Here is a 13,666-nt window from a genome sequence, read left to right on the forward strand (position 1 = left end):
TTTATTGTTTGGATAGATGGAAATTAATTTCCGGGGAATGACCAAGTCCTCACAAAAATAAACATATGCAGACACAGTCTCAGTTGATTCATCCAAATCCACACAAGCTTCCTTAAACAGTCTGTACAGCTTTAGCAGTCCTGGAGGCGCTGTATAGACTTGTCTGACCAAAGCGGAACCAAACGCCACTCCGGCTTGTTCCTCTTCAGGACCGGTTTGTAAGACGGAACTAGGTAAACAACATTGTGATCCGACATGCCGAGTGGAGCTCTACGGAGGGATTTATAAGCTCCCTTCACAGATCTGAAACAAAGGTCCAGACATTTCGGCAGTCGTGTCGGACAAGTGACATACTGGTAAAAAATGACATTGGCAAGCATCACTGTAGGAGGGGGTATCCTACGGTGGCCCTGTCTCTTGAGTCTTTGACGCACACCACCACGTCTCCCCCATTTCCTCGGATGTTCAGCTCCGGAAGGCTGCCGAGGTATCCACGGAGCCCAAACCGGAGTCACGGAGAAGCAGGAGGAACTCACGGCCATACTGGAGAGGCCTCTGGAGTTCACAAAGACCACACCCAAAGTGGCATAGAAGCATTAAAATGAGGAAGAAGTCCATCAACCTAGAGTGAGTCATAGTTGCTTCTGTCACGCACAGGTCAGTTCAAATAAATAGGTCAGTAGTGATGATAAAAGTAGTTAAAAAACATCGCACACACACACACACACACACAACACACTGCACAACTGCTGCTGCCTGTCGCCATTACCAGCGCCAACCAACGCCATCACCAGCTAGGCTAACAGTTTGAGGAGCTCCATTACATCTGCTGACAGTTTGATTTGTTCAGATTACAGATGGAGCTCCATCACCTCTGGCTGTGTTTAATCCATATCCATCAGCTCTGCTATCGACTGTAATCCTGCAGCTGTGGCATTGGACTCAGCAGCACGTGTTCACACCGACATTCACACCGACGTTAAGGGGTAGTGTTAAAAGGGAGAGCATGTTAAAAGGAGGCCAATAATAATATTAATAATCCATAATAATCCTCAAACTGCTGATGTCTTCATTACAGCCTCTTGTTTACTAGTGTACTTAATATTTGCGTGACACTGTGTGGTGAAAGCCTATCAGCGTTGAGACTGATCCATCCAAACTCCATTCAGAAAACAAGACTTTTAAAAGTTGTTTGCTTGTCGTCTTGTTAACAGACCTGACAAAGCATGAATTCAGACTTTTTACTAATCAGCATCATTATGTAGTTATTTCAGCATCATTTTGATCTGTTTATTGATATGAAATCACAGCACAATCTGTTTATTTTGGGTTCATACCGCAGTAGCGATGTGTGGCTTGCTAGATACAGTCGGTGTGATGGTACTGTATGTAAATACAGCTCGCCACCGGGTGACGTTATGAACTCAGACACGACGGCGTTTGGTTTTGTGACATATCTGGGACTTCACCAAGCTTCACCAAGCACTGTTGCTTCAAAGCAGCAACAGTGGTTATTTCTTCCATGGTTGAGGGAGGAAAAGTCGTTGGTATCTGTGGAGACGAGCTCCTCCTCCTCTCCGCCGCTTTTAGAGCGAATGAACACAGAGGATGCCGGCGGTCCAACTCACGCCAGTTAAGCGAGGTGATAATTCACTTTGATTTTGTTACCTTTGGACAGAGCCCGGCTTGCCGTTTCCAGTCTTTATGCTAAGCTAAGCTAACCAGCTGTAGCTTCATATTTAGCGCACAGACATGAGAGAGGGATCAATGTGAACATGTGACTCTCAGAGAGAAAGAACAAGACGAGGATCTCACCAATATCAACTGTTGATTTAAAGCTCTGCAGAACTTCATGTTATTTTTCTGCCTTTTTTAGAAAGATGAACTCTGCTGTTCATTAAAAGACCGAAACTAAAAGTGTTTGACCACAGACACAATAATGACTAACGGTGTCTAAAAGTGTGTAGAAAAGGAGGAGTTAAAGTCCTGGTTTATACTCAGAGAGAGGAACTGTTAATAAAGACATCACTGACCGACACAGATTCATGTCTCACTAAACAGATATCAAACAGCAGAGTTTACAACACAGTCTGGTTCAGATCACATGAACAGAGAAGACTGGAGTCAAACAGGTCAGCATGAACTCTCTGGTACTATTTATAGCATCCACGCTTTCAGAAAGACTTTCTGGAAGAAAATTCTCTTAAATGTGACTGGAAGAAATACTACTACTACTACTACTACTACTACTACTACCACTACTACTACTACTACTACTACTACTACTACTACTACTACTACTACTACTACTACTACTACTGGGGAACTGAAGCCGTTATATCTTCACAGCCACCAGACTCCATTCATAGAAACAGTCATTTTACCTCTCAGAACAGGGGAGTTGCTGGTCTACCTGTAAAGGGTCCACTTTCTAATATTTTCTAATATATCTCGTGTCTCTTGGACTGTAACAACAGCAGAAATGATGAAAATAAATCAAAGACTTATTATCTTTAAAAATGTCTGATAAATTGTATTTTATAAATCTATTAGATTGTTGTCAATAAACCAAAAGAAGCCAAACTAATACCGGCAAGGACAACATCAGTGTTGGATATACAGCATTATTAACAGTAATAAATATTAAAATGAATACAAACATTAAACATTGAAATAACAGAGAGTTTGCTGTAATCTTTCCATTTAATTTGGACTTTACTGTATATGAACAGATTTATTTGCTTAATTCAGTCAGATTTTAGGTTGATTGTTTTTACTTTTTGGAAGATTTTATATGGTATGTAACTGTCTTTTATTCTCTTGTTTTTTTGTCTTTTTATGCTGTCTGTCTGCATTTAATTATTTGCAGTTAATCTCAGTGAATATTGAAGTGTTTTTCTTGTAAATTTGTGAGTTTATTGTCAGAGAATATCAATTTTCTCGTAAATTTACCACTAATCTCAGAGAATACCAAAGGTTTTTCCTCGTAAATTTACGACTTGGATCTCTGAGTTTTTTCTCGATATATTCCCCTTACCCCGGCTCCGTAATTATTATTTTTTTTACCTACAATGGCGCCGATACGCTGTCGTAAGATCCCGATAGCTCAGATGAGTTAAAGCAGGTGAATATTCACATTTTAAGGGGAACCAGAGCGAAACTCCATCAACTACCTTAAAAGATGCAGAATAAGAGAATAAATGTATAATAATATGAGCCGTCTAGCCACAGATGAAGCCTCAGCGCTCTTACCTGTACGAGTCGTCCACAGGTGAGTCCACACCGACCGACTGACTGAGTCTCTGAGCTTCATGTGTGACAGATTACGGAGGATCCAGGTCTCTGATCCAGGTCTGTGCAGGACCTGGATTTGCTGCAGCAGCTTGTTGGCGACTTTAAGCCTCTAATTAATGACATGATGACGGACAGGTGGGGGGAGGGGCAGGGGGCGGGGCTTGTAGACCAGCTGACAGGTGACACCTTAAAGCTGCTCAACATGACACGACGACAGATTATCCGACTCATCGACTACAACGTTTCCTACATTCAACTGTCTATTAAAAGGTGGTAAATCTATTTATTTTATTACCTGCAGACGCCGCCGCCTCACCGTCAGGGATCAATCAAGTTTTTAATCTTTAACGACAACGATAACGCGTCAGACTTTATGACTTTATCTCTGAGGGTGGAGCGTCTGTTTCTGTTGAAGGAGGTTAAAGACAATCTGGGTTTATTATAGAAAAATTAAAAACACACATACATTATCAATATTTGTTCACATCGGTGTTGGCAGGAGTTTATTTGTGACTTTACGGCTCAAAATGCAAACGTTGTTCTAAAATTTTGAGATTTAGTTTAAGACTTTAATGTCCTATAAAAATAAATGATTAAACATCATTGACTTTAACTATTTCCTGTTAAGAGTAAAGTTTCATTTCGAAGGTAAATGTGGAAACTCAGTTGTTTCGCCATTAATCTACTTGGGTTAGAAGAAGAAAATGTGTGTTGAGATGATAATTAAAGAATTAAAATATTGTTGAGTTAATATTTATGATACTGAGTGATAAAATTAAGTGTCAAAATGGTTGTTTATCAGCATTTATTAGCTGATAAAACTGCTCTGACAGAAGCTGATCTGGAGTCTGTAGTTCTGCTTTGATTTCTCTCAGAGGAACTACTTTAACTGGAGAAATTAAAACTGAAAACTGCGTGAAACATTTCATTATTCAATGCTTTTTTTGGCCCCTTTAAATGTTTGTGTTCTACCTGAAAAATCACTTTTCCTTCCTACAGTCGGCAGATATTCAGGTAAATAGACTCTAATGGCGCATTCACACCAAGTGCCAAGCGAACTTCTCGCATGGCGTGATTACATACAAAGAACAGATCAAAATGATGCTTAAATAACTACATCATAAAGCCGATTAGTAAAAAGTCTGAATTCATGTTTTGTCAGGTCTGTCTGCAAGACGACACCCAAACGACTTTTAAAATGCTGGTTTCCTAATTGGAGTTTGGATGGATCGGTGGCAGGATATGCCAACAATGACGCGAAACAGACCAAACTCTGTGTAGAACCCGCAGACCGTCTACAGTAGAAACAACAATGTCGCTGCCGTATTTATGCCTAGATGACTTTATGTTCAGTGTTGATGGAGCAGCTGCATAGCCTGGCACAGATCCATCCAAACTCCATTCAGAAAACAAGCATTTTAAAAGTTGTTAGCTTGTCGTCTTGGTAACAGACCTGACAAAGCATGAATTCAGACTTTTTACTAATCAGCCTCATTATGTAGTTATTTCAGCATCATTTTGACCTGTTCATTGCGTATAGGAATACAGGTATACTGTAGAGAAGCAGGAAGTGTCTCTAGTGATGAATAATAAGGGGAACTCCTGTCTGACTGTAATATTTACCGACTGAACGGTTTAAACAGTTTCCAACAACAGAGTCGACTCTGAAACACAAACATCAGTCTCTGTTAAAGTCAGGAGGGAAACCTGTCAGTAATCATTATTTCAATAAGTATCTACAATTATTTTGCTTCTACTTTTATTTTTCTTTCAATCACAGTTTAGCTTTGGTTGCTGTCGAAGCTTTTAATATTAAACATCTGTAATAACTGTTGAGTTTTATTAAGACAACAACAGCAGCGTTTAATCAATGAGGAAGTGGACGTTCTACTGAATTTATCAGCAAATATCAGACAGGAGGAAGTAGAAATACAAGACTGGAATCATCAGTTATCAGTCGACCTCTGACGGATCAATAAACGCAATGACATCATCACCAGTGACTGTGGTCAACCAGATCCAGTTTCCATCCCATAATGCTACACGGGGCTCCTCCAGCATCACATCACTGTAACACACCTGGCAGGCAGGTACGGTTACATCACCCCGTCGTCAACGGTAACCGCCGACACCACACACAAACAGGACGGGCTCTCCCAGGAGACGCCCCGGCAACCGTCAGTGACATCATCGCCATCAACAGTTCACAGGGAAACCCAGAACACACTATAGATTAATCAATAATTCAAATGAATAATGATTAGTTTTCATCAATGAATCCATCGGTACCAACCATATCATACTAGCTTGTCGCAAAGGAGGTTAAAAAACACTGCAAACTTACGCTAAATGTTGGCGAGGAAAAACTGTCATGTCCATTTTCAAAGGGGTCCCTTGACCTCTGACCTCTGGATATGTGAATGTAAATGGGTTCTATGGGTACCCACGAGTCTCCCCTTTACAGACATGCCCACTGTATGATAATCACATGTAGAATATATTATAATGTGTATCTTAAATGTTGCATCTTTCTGTAAATATACTCATTTTAACACTCAATGAAGAAATAATACATCATATTGTTTACTTTGTATTTTTCCCTGCAGTTATTTTCCATCTCGGGTTGTTATTAAAGAGTTTAAAATCATCCCAGCAGAGAGCTGCAAGCCTGGAAACATCTGGAAACATCCAGAAATAGAGTCTCAGTCTCTCTGGAGACCACCAGACTGGAGAAGGTTTCCCATGAAGACCAGAAGAGTCCACAGACAGAAACCTGATCCAGGACCAGCTGTGGACTTTAATCCTCCTCTATCAGACTCTTAAACTGGGATGAAGCAGCAGAAAAACAGTCAGATTACACAACGAGGCTGAGAGGTCAAAGGTCCTTCAAGTGTTCAGCTTCAGCACATCTCTAAGAGTCGCACGACCTTTGCCTCTACAGAAAACGGCTGACAGCAGGGAAGCTAACGAGGAGCTAACAACTAACAGCATTCAAGAAGTAAAACAGCTGACAGGTACAGGAGGAGAAACATGAGATCAAATATGAGATTAAAATAGAATTATTTTTTTTCACATCCCAAAATTTACCACAAGTTCAGGTTTTATGAATGAAAATGAAAGAGTTAACCATGTTAGAATTTCAAAACATCAACAGTTAACGTTGGGAGGAAGATTTGTCTCAGTTCTTTGACCCAAACAGAGATTCAGAACTGAGTCGCCACTCAGTAAGCAGTGAGGTCACAGGTCAAATATCCCAACATAGTCACCAAAACTAAATGTAATTTCTTCACATTTTAATTATTTATTTATTTTTAATAGTCAAAAGAAGTGTTTCCCAGTTTCTTTAAAATTTGCCCAAACTGCCATCAGACCAAATGTCCCCACCTCCCTCTAAACTAACAATTAATTTCATTATCAATTAACCTGATGATTAATTTTTCAATTAATTAACTTCATTTATTCTAGAAAACATCAAAAAGTAGAAATATCCTCCATAACTTCACAAAATGAAGTTGTATCCAACCAACAGTTCTAAAATATTTAATTTATTATCAGATATAATAAAAACAAGCAGCGAATCATCACATCTGAGAAGCAGAAAAAAAAAATGACTGAAACTATTATATTATTACATAGTTGATTAATTAGCATGAAGGCTGCAAATAAATTAAACTGCAGACTGAATCAGGGCTAATTATTTTCATTATTGATTCATCTTCTCAGTTTGTCAATTAATTGTTGGTTCCATAATCAGAAAACTGCAAAAATAAAAATACCCATCACAATTCCCCGTTCGACCAGCAAAACATAAAGATATTAAATCTAATGAAATGTGTTAAAAATGTTAAATATGAATATTTTCTGGTTTCTTTCCTCCTCTGTGACAGTAAACTGAATTTCTGCGAGACATTTGAGGACGTCATCTTGGTCTTTAGGAAACACTGATCAACATTTTATAGACCAAACAACTAATGGAGGAAATAATCAACAGATTAATTGATAAAAAAAATAATCATTAGCTGCAGCCCTACATCCAGGTCAGGGGTCATGACCTCAGTGGAGCTTCAGTGCTGGATGTAAACAGCTGACCATTTCCGGTCGCCATCTTTGTTTGGGTCAACAGAGATACACCTGAAACCAGTAAAATCTTCTGTACTGTTCATCTGACTGAATATTTATCAGACTGACTGAATATTAGAGACCTATAAATAAACTATAAATATCATCACAACCATCTAACTGGGTTCAAACGTGTGATTTTAATGTGAAAGTCTCACATGAGTATAACAATATTAATATTCAGACTGACCATCTCACCTGAGACCTGAACCAACACTAATTACCTGGACACGTCACAGGAGGGCAAACTAATGAGCTGCTGCTTATTAACATCTGTTAACCTTCCTCTCATATATATTATGTTATACATATATATGAATATGAATGTGGGTCATCTTTAAGGGGAATAACAGATGAATGTGTGTTTTTCCCGCTGAAAGCAGGTGAGCTGCTAGCTGAAACCTCCCGGCTAGAGTCAAAGATAACAGGAACCGGTTGTTTTAAAGAGACAAAAGGAGATAAAATACTACCGTTTAGACCTTCCGGTAACCCCGCTGGAACAATACCGAGCCGTGCTATCTCTGTCATCCCTGGCAACCGGGCTCCATTCAGGCCAAGCCAAACAAAAGAGCTCCGACACCCACCGGGCGGCCGCGGACACACAGCCGGGGACAGACGCCTGTTGCCCTGCTGCCTCTCTCTCACACACCTGGGCGGCGGCAGCTCAGCTGGTTCTTCTCTGGTATTCAGGTGAATTCAGGTGTTTTTATTAAACTGCGGGTCAATATGAGAAGCGTGGCGCTTCACCTTCACCTTCATTTGTCACAAACACACAATCTGCCAAACTCCATTCAAATGTCTGTCAATTTAAGTTAAACTTGAGTATCATTAATAATAAACGTTGGCTTACACCTGGATTACGTTGACAGGATCTGTTTAGAGAACTGCTGGTTATTTCGGCATAAATATAATCCACTATAAGGCGTTTAATTTTAAATAATTAGCTTAGTAAAACTTCCCACTCCTCGCTATCGCCTACCACCACGCAGCGATCATCTCCTCTGAGGAGACGCGAGGAATAGCAGGAGAAGTGGTGATAAAAGTTGAATTTATATTAATATATCGCATGTATGTGTGGTGGATGTATGCCGAACTGAAGATGTGATCCTGACACTTGGTTTAATTGTGTATTGTTGTGTGTATTTGAGTGTAAAGACCTACGGAGTCATTTATTGTATTTTTTCTAATGAGGTCTGGTTGTTCTCGGCTTACACACGGAGGGCCACCTCTCCTCCTCCAGAGCAGCAGGGAGGATCAAGTTGCTTCGTTTTATGTTTTCTGTTAAATGTTGAACAATGAGCCAGCTGATAACATCATGTATTTATATTTATTACCCGGTTTGACGGTGAACGGAGAGAACAGAGATGTTTGCTGGCAGAGTAACGGTGTAACGGTAACGGTATCTAGGTGTGTAGAGGGTCATTAACAGCAGCCTACCTGCAGCTTCATCAGATCATCCGGTAGAGAAACATGGCACAAACACCCGGTGATATCTCCGGTACCGGCTGGTTCCCAACAGCTCCTCTGAACTCTTTATATCCGACAGAGAGAGCTGGTTCTCGGGTAGAAGTCTGAGTGGAGCCGCTGATCTCTGCGGAGGTTTGACTCGGTTTAAAACTACAGTTGACTTTGACTCGAGTTAAAAACCAGCAGCAGCATCAACCTGCCCACAGAGCCAGGGGGTAAATTATACCTGTGTCTGGACTGGCAGGCAGCACAGCAGCACTCAGCCTGCCGACTGAGACTTATGTTAAGAGATCCCTCTTTGTGGACTGGCAGGCAGGACAGCAGCACTCAACCTGCCGTACACCGATACATGGATTAAATGAGCCCTGGGTCTAGACTAGCAGGCAGAACAGCCGCAGTGAGAGGACACGCCCCGTTCAGTATCACAGTTACACACCAACAGTTACAGTACTCACATCTTACTGTACCTTTAAGTAAAAGTAGTAATACTGCAGTGTAAAACTACTTTGTGACAAGTAAAAATCCTGCATTCAAATTAAGTAAAAGTATCAGCATCAAAATATACTTAAAGTACCGAAAGTAAAAGTCCTCATTCTGCAGAATAATCTATATTATATTATTGATGCATTAAAGTGTTCATCACTTTAATGTTGCAGCAGGTAAAGGTGGAGCTACTTTTGTGAATATCCCCCTGAGGATCAATAAAGTTTTATAAATATAATATTTTTTTTAATTTCATAATGAGACTTTTTAATCAAAACAAACCTCCTTTGGATAAAAAGACATTTTGAAAATTAAAAACTGCTGGAATTAAAGGGACTATTTGTAACTTTCCGAATGTCTTGTTAACAGCGACACCTGTGGCCGTTAAGTCAACGAAAGTCAGCGTCGGGCTCACGCTTGCTCGCTCTAAATAGACATGAATGAGCATCGCTCAAAACAGTGAAGGCGACCACACGTCAGCTAACAACCACAATATCACTCTATATTTTAGCTGCTTGCAGTAATGTTAGCTGACCAGACGAAGGTCTCTCCGTGAATCAATGCTGATCCTAGTGTTGGCTTTTCCTGCTTCAGCCCCGCTGCTGAAGCAGCAGGGCTCCGCAGCGAGAAACGTTATCGTCTCCGCCCGCAGCCGGTGGGAACAGGGGAGGTCCACTGCACATTCACTAGATATTCTCAGAGCTAAACTAACTCTTCTGCAGTGTGGAGCGAGCGCGCATGCACGTGAGGTGGAGCGAGGACAAGCGCGTTGTGTGAGTGAAGACAAGCAGGCAGAGGAGCAGTCTGAACAGCGTAGCCACACGCGAGCGCTCATGGGATCCCGACCCGGTAGATTTATACCTGTAAAAAATTACAAACAGTCCCTTTAAATTGTTTTACTTTCAGAATAAATACATCAGCTAGAAGGTGTCTGAAGTCTCTAATTAAGAGTTCCCTTCCTGGATCTCTGACTTCATTATTCAATAATCAGAATCATTTAAAACTGAAGATAAAACATGGGGCAGAGGGGTGGAGGAGTTGATCTCCTTCCAGTCAACACTTAGGAAGTAATAACCCTCTCTATCTCTAGAGAAGAGGACGCCTCCTGCTGGTCGCTCAGATTATCACACTACACAGGTACTAACAGTCACAGGTGGGAAGTACTTTTATTCATGTGCAGCACTTATATATGGAGGACGGAACCTACCAAAATCAAAAATAAATGAATGAATAAATAAATGACCCCATAAATAAATAAATAAATATGTCATTAAATGTAGCAAAAATAATATCAAAAATAAATGTAGTCATTGATTAATTGATAAAATGTGACATAAATTGATATTTTTTTTGTTTTAATTTGCTTCTTTATTTATTAATCTTTGTATTAATTCACTTATTTACTATTCTGTTTAATTTTCCCTTTTATTCATTTATGTATTTATTTTTAGTAAATTTATTTATTTATCTTTGCATTTACTTTGCATTTATTTTTATATATTGTTTATTTTGCTTTTATTCAATATTTATTTTTAAATATATGTATTTATTTATTTATTTATGCATCTTTTAGTTATTTATTGAGTCCTTTATTTATTTTTGATTTTGACAGGTTCCGTCTTCCAAAGGGTTAAAGGGACTATTTGTAACTTTTTAAGCGTATAAATGTAGCGGGTCGGCACACATGCGCGCTCGCATATGTGCGTTCGCGTGTAGCCGCTGTACCCTCCTCCTCTGCCTGCTCGCCTTCACTCAGACAGCTCAGCTCGCTCCACCTCTAGACGTGAACGCGCGCTCACTCCACACTGCAGAAGAGTTAGTTTAGCTCTGAGAATATCTAGTGAATGTACAGGGGACGTTTGTGCAGAAATAACTGCTGCAGCTCCTCCAGACCAACAGAGGTTTTCCGTGTCTTGTGAAGTGACGGAGCTCTACAGAGATTTACGTTGTCTTCTCGTTACCGACCGGGTGCCGGTGTCTCCTCTGCTCTCTCCGCTGCGGGCGGAGAGAGCAGGGAAGACACGCTGCATAGCCCGCTGCCTCAGCCTGCACTTAGGCAGGAAAAGCCAACACTAGGATCAGATCTAAATCATGTTCATGGAGAGACCTTCGTCTGGTCAGCTAACGTTATTGCCAAGCAGCTGAAATATAGAGTGATATTGTGCTTTTAGCTGACGTGTGTCGCCTCACTGTTTTGAGTGATGCTCGTTCGGGTATATTGAGAGCGGGCAAGCGCGAGCCCGACGCTGACTTTCGTTGATTTCACGGCCACAGGTGTCGCTGTTAAGAAGCATTCTGAAAGTTACAAATAGTCCCTGTAAGAATCAGAAATGCTTCTTAACAGCGACACCTGTGGCCGTTAAGTCAATGGAAGTCAGCGTCCTGTTGCTCGCGCTTGCTCGCTCTACATAGACATGAACGAGCATCACTCAAACAGTGAGGCGACACACGTCAGCTAAAACCACAATATCACTCTATATTTCACCTGCTTGGCAGTAATGTTAGCTGACCAGACGAAGGTCTCTCCATGAATCAGTGCTGATACTAGTGTTGGCTTTCCTGCTTCAGCCTCCCCGACAGCGGTGGGAGGGAACAGGGGAGACACCGGAGTTTTGGTCGGAGACGATAACGTTTCTCTCTTTGCGGAGCCCCGTCACTTCACAAGACACGGGAAACCTCTGTTGGTCTGGAGGAGCTGCAGCAGTTATTTCTGCACAAACGTTCCACTGTACATTCACTAGATATTCTCAGAGCTATGAAGTCTTCTGCAGTGTGTAGTGTTGCACACATGCACGTGAGTGGAGCGAGCTGAGTGAAAGCAGGCAGAGGAGCAGAGGCTCCGGCCCTGGAGACCAAAGCTACGGCCTCCCCCGCGTCCTCCGACCGCAGCCAACAGTTTAACAGACGGGCCTCACTAGATACAACTTTGCTGTTTGGTGCTTCCGTGTAGTTTGTGTTGGAGTCTTGCCTGAACAGCGTAGCCACACGCGAGCGCGCATATGCGAGCGCGCATGGGAAACCGACCCGGGTGATTTATACGTGTAAGAAGTTACAAACAGTCCATCTAAAGGAATGTCAGAAGACATGTTTAATGATTGAAGTAGAGCCTGATCAATTACAAATATTATCAATCAGATATATTTGTAGCTGCTGCATCTGTTGACAGATGAACTAAAAGGTTATTCAGTAACAGAGATGTTGTTCCTCAGTTATTCCAGCAGAGAGCGCCGTGGGATCAACTGTTGACACACTAAAGGACTAGTACACCTAATTTAATATACCTAAACCTAAACATTCAATATACTGAGAGCACACCGTGATGACTGAATGACGGTTCAATATTTAGAGTTTCTCAGAGGACTTTTAGTGAATGAATCAAAGGGAAACTGTAAAAAGTGACGGAGGACGTGTCCCTCCAGAACCAGAGGACATTATACTGTTGTACACAGTCATTCAATATACTGACTACATCCTACTCTGGACAATTGCTTCCTATTTAACTTCTGAATGTTTCTTTTCAAGATTTAATGCTTATTCATTTTTATTTATATTTATTTTGTTTATTTTCAAAGATCTTTCTGTTTTACCAACGTCCACACGTTTACCTCCAGTTCTCCAACAGACCAGTTTACTGATCAACTGTCAGTAGAATAAGGACTTAGTTTGGTGATATCTGTGTGAATGTAGTAAACTTGATATATGCAGGTAATTCTATAGGTAACAGAGAAGGGAGGACTCTGACTGAAAGAGCATCAAATAGAATTAAAAAACAGGAGATTTTTTCTCCTCCGTAAGTAAAGGAAATAGAGAGAAACCTTCAGAGAACAGACAGAGAATCATGGTTGTGTTTCAGCTTTATACACATTTAATCATCAGATCCGTTTGTCAGTCTGTTTTTTCCGTTTCCTCTCAACCAGCTGCTGCACAAACCTGAACACAACTAAAAACAACACCGCCGGGAGGATCCGAGAGGACCAGTTCAACAACATCATCACCATGACGACCAGCAGCTTCTCCTCCACCAACGAGGCGTTCAAAGACTAAAGAGTCCATCAGTGAAAAGTGTTTGTCGTCCTGTTTGAGTTTGTACTGCAACACACATCTGAGACGTCTTCAGAGCGGACGTTCGACTTCCTGTCGACCTTCTTCAGCGCTGCAGAAAAGCAGATATGACACAGCTGATACCTGAACAGGTGAGCAGACGTCTGCAGCTCGTAGCTGAGATTCAGATTGTCATTCCACAGTTAAAACACACCGTGGATTTAGATGAATCCAAACGTCAACCTTCCAGACTTCCTGTGAT

The 13,666-nt window shown here is 41.1% G+C and overlaps 1 protein-coding gene across 6 annotated transcripts in view; it reads right to left on the reverse strand.

The window, feature by feature from the left end:
* Positions 1-9,100, reverse strand: part of eps8a (epidermal growth factor receptor pathway substrate 8a) — a 39,689-nt gene extending 30,589 nt beyond the window's left edge. For 5 of the 6 annotated variants that reach the window (XM_037760981.1, XM_037760979.1, XM_037760978.1 and 2 more), the window contains exon 1: positions 8,851-9,100. The gene's annotated coding sequence lies outside the window, so the exon portion shown is untranslated. Of the gene's footprint in view, positions 1-3,252; positions 3,488-3,589; positions 3,701-5,291; positions 5,654-8,850 lie in introns of those variants that run through there. The other variant, XM_037760977.1, reaches the window with a different exon arrangement.
* Positions 9,101-13,666: the final 4,566 nt, after the last annotated feature.

Source organism: Sebastes umbrosus, chromosome 23, assembly GCF_015220745.1.
Source record: "Sebastes umbrosus isolate fSebUmb1 chromosome 23, fSebUmb1.pri, whole genome shotgun sequence".
Taxonomy (NCBI): Eukaryota; Metazoa; Chordata; class Actinopteri; order Perciformes; family Sebastidae; genus Sebastes; species Sebastes umbrosus.